Below are 4,271 nucleotides of genomic sequence, written 5' to 3'. Positions count from 1 at the left end.
CACTGAAACCTGTGCAGCATACACGCTCACAACCACAAGGGCAGTTTTGTACATAAAGTTTTTCAAACACGCCTCTGAATGACATTTGAGATGGCTATGTGGCCAAAATAGATACTTGGTACGAATTATTTTGGACATAAACTCTTTAACGGTCAATATTTAAAAAGATAAATGGTATGTGGTTATACTTCTATACACCTAAAACCGTTTTTGTTGCAGTAATGTTTATTATATGTTTAAGTCTGTAAGTTACACATGGCCACCGAACAAGAGACTTTAAAAAAAAACTTACACAAGAGCCTTTATCATGTTTTATAAATAAATAAATCTACATGGGGTATGTGCCAATTATTGTCCATGATATTGCAGCGACACTCTTCGGCCACTAGAGAGGGCCAGAAACAATATTTTACAAAATGCTGCTTTGCATAACGATTAAAATGTAAGTTACTTTTCACATTCACGGTGGCTTAAAGAAAATAGAAGCTATTCAGAAGTATAAACCATTTTTCTTTCTGCTTTTTCTTGTATGTCATGAGATAAACATTTTTTGAAGCCTGTATATTTTAAGTTTTCTTGTAAAAGATGCAGGATTCTGTTGTTTTCAGTGTTTATGTTCCAAATCAGTTTTCTTTTTAAAGAAAGATATGGTGTCCTGTAATTGTTTTTATTTTTCAAACACGTCTTAATATTATACTTCCACTGTTCCTAATAAGAGTAATAAATAATAATAGACTATATATACACAACTTAGTTCATTTAATCGACCACAGTTGGAAACATGCATTTATAATATTATGGATTACCTGCAGCTGATATGATGAGTAGAAATGAACAAGAAAGTTCACATGAACAATTTTTTTTATATAACAGTAAAATCAGTTACAATAATTACATAGTAGTATTACAACCATGACACATCTCTTTCAGTTTAAAACAAACAAAATTACATTTGTAAAAAAAGTCTTCAGTCCACAAACCCGGGTGAGTGAGTAACTCACACAAACAGATCCAGACAGTTGTCGAGTTCCGAGATTGCTGTGTTGCCTGCACTGTCACCACGGCAACAATCAGCTTGTTGTTTTTGTTTTCTCCTCCGTCGGTACACACTTGTCGTGCTCTTCTTCTCAAGTTCTACCGGTTCCAATGAGTGAGGGGAAACCTCTGGCTCCTGTGTTTGTGGAGGGTCACGTTTATGCAGATTGCTTGAGGCCAAAGAGGATTGGATGTTCTGGTAGAACCTGGAGAATGACACTTTAGATTTTACTTTTCAAAAATAAAAAATAACATAAAATTAGTTTCAACTTTTCTAATAAAATCATGGCCTCCTCAACAGTTCTAATTGTTTTTCATCATAGATTTTAAATACAGTATATCATAATATTAATGCTACTGAATGAAATAGTTTTCTTGTGTCCAATAGGGATTTGAACATTCACCGAATTGCATTAATACAAATATGTAAGAGGCATCTGCATCGGTAGATTCAAGGTGCATCGGTGTAATTTGCGGGTGAATTAACGATGCATCTGCTCCAGCCTTTTGCATCAAATGAAATGCAAGGGTAAAATCGATTTCCAAGGCAAACTAAACGCACCATCACGTCCTCAGGCACTGACACAGAATTTACATCAGACAACAAACTTTAACAAAGATGGATGCGCAAATGACGAGACATTTGATGAACCTATAAAGATTTGCAGGTCAAAATTTTGGAATTATTTATTTTTTCCAGGACGCAGGTCAACCTGACACTCTTATATTCAAACAATGCCGTGGATCTCTCAAATATGTTGTCAGCACGACGAACCTGGCGACAAGGCGTGAATACCTCTGTGGCTTCTCCTCCCTCATTTTATCAGTTTAGATTGAAAAGAAGAAAAACTTGACACTTTAGTTACATTAAAGATCATGCAGTGAAGTAGTTGTTGACATGAGTATTGTTTGATTACCAGGGTTTAAAGTTATTTTGTTTAAATTGTTTAAAGTTGTAATATGTTTGAAAATGTTTACATTCGAATTCCAATATTCCTATACTCTATTTTTTAGAATTCTATTGTTACTGCAGTGAATACATTTGAATGCTCTGCCTGTACATACTGAATTATGGAATTTATTATTATTTGTTTTTCTCTATTGAAAACAACCATTGAGGGAACATTGCTTTTACTTTTAATGTAAGAAAGCTGACCAGACTATTACATTCTTAAACACTAAATAACTGTGTCTAATGATCACATATCAAACCCAATTCTCTTATTATATTATTATTATTATTATATATTTTGTTCTGATCTAGAAGCCAAAATAATTGTGATCGGATGATAAAACTGGATGTTTATCGACATCAAAAAGGAGAAAGCAGAAGTTATACTCAAAAAACATAAAACAACTAGACCCACAGTACCGTGACGATTTTTTCCTGTCTTGCCAACGGTGAGGCCTGAGTTCCTGAACCCCGACTCTATAGCCACAACAAGTGCTGCAACAAGTAAAAGATTAAAGACAGCAGCTAGTTACTGACATATCTTTCTAACACTCATAATTCAATTGCTTTGTCTTAATTATAGACTTTTTCTGTGCATCGGCTTGAACAGTGGTTACAGTCAAATAACTCTTGTCTTATCTCAGGGTAAAGGTGACCCAGTACCCGGAAAAAACAAATCTGTTTGTGGTATCCCTTGTGTTTTCTCTGGGTCAAGGGGAACTACCTCTGGGATATTAAAGAAGTTAAAGGCAGTCCAGATGAGCTCATGGGGCACAGAGGCGAAGGCGTTAGCCAGATCCAGGACGATCACATGAAGGTCCTTTTTCTCCAGCTTTGCTGTTTGGATCTGATCGCAGATTATCACTTTCTGTATGGATGGATCGATGTACTCGTTTCTGCGCAGATATGCGGCCATCCTCTGCAATGACACTGAAGAAGACCTTACCCTATACATCAAGCAGGGAGATCGGGAACTGAGTGATGTTCATTGCATCCTTCTCCTTTGGGATCAGGACCCCACCTGCCCTATGCTATACTTTGAGTATGATCCACTTCTGCCATACTGTCCTCATGATCCTCCTGAAGGAATCTACAAACATCCGGTGTGTTCTTATACACTTTTAACGGGACTCTGTTTGGCCAAGGAGCTGATGCTGTTCTTGCCCGATGGACAATCTTCTCCACCTCTTTCCAAGTTGGAGGGCCAGTCTCAAACTCATGATCTGGGGTGTTGACTGGTAGAATGTCTGAGGGGGTGGCCAGATGTATTTATTTATTTAAACAAGGACAATGCATATTCATCAACATGTCAGCATTTAGCAACAACGTAAATATGCCGGATTTAGCACAATAGCTAATTATCATCCGTTGTCCTGAGGCAGGTTAGATGACACAGAGTAAATAAATACAAGACATTAAACATTACAGGTAAGCCATAGACACAGACCATAAACAATTTACGTGTTAAGATTTTGAAAACTTTGGAACCAAAGAAAAAGGAAAAGAAAAAAAAAGGAAAAACAAAAGGAGAGGTGAGTAATCTAACTGTGAGTGCATGTCTGGTTATTTTTCAACCATTGTTTTGAGTGCAATTTTAAATGCTGAAAAGGTGTCACAGTTTCTGACATGGGCTGGTAGCCTGTTCCATGACTGTGTGCCTCTGATAGACGCCACCATTTGGCCAAATTTAGTCCTGCGCCTTTGTACATTGCAGTCCCCTCTGGTCAATGCTCTGGTGTTAACTCTACTGCTATTATTTTTTTTTACATTTAAAATCCATCAAAGGAGGGGGGGCAAGTGTATTTAAAACTCTAAAAATGAGGCAAGCATCCATTAATACCTGATAATTATCAAAATCTAAAATGTTATACTTACTTAGAATCATAATAATGATACTGTAAAGGGCTTTTTTGTCGAGAACTTTTAGGGTTCTCTTGATGAGAGATTTAAAAGGCTTCACTATATTCTCTGACGTATGAGACCAAGTTCTATAAAAGTAGTTTATGTGGCTGAATATCATGGCATATAGACCTTTGCCGACTCTGTAGTGAAAAAAGGTCTAATATGTTTAAAATTGTAGAAATTTAACTTAAGATGTTCACATCGCCTTGGATCAGACTGTGTTGTTCTCAGGTCCTCCTCTCTGTTGTTACCAGAACTCCACTTTTCGGAACAATCATACTGCCCTTCCCCCAGACTGGGCAGTGAGCTGCTAGCCCAAGGTCTCCTCGTCTTCCTTGCTGAACATTCCCCACGATATCAGCATGTCTGAGAGCTGATGTTG

The sequence above is a fragment of the Callionymus lyra genome, chromosome 16 (assembly GCF_982586985.1).
Source record: "Callionymus lyra chromosome 16, fCalLyr1.hap1.1, whole genome shotgun sequence".
Taxonomy (NCBI): Eukaryota; Metazoa; Chordata; class Actinopteri; order Syngnathiformes; family Callionymidae; genus Callionymus; species Callionymus lyra.
The sequence above is the reverse complement of the archived record's forward strand: the minus strand, read 5'-3'. Positions refer to the sequence as shown.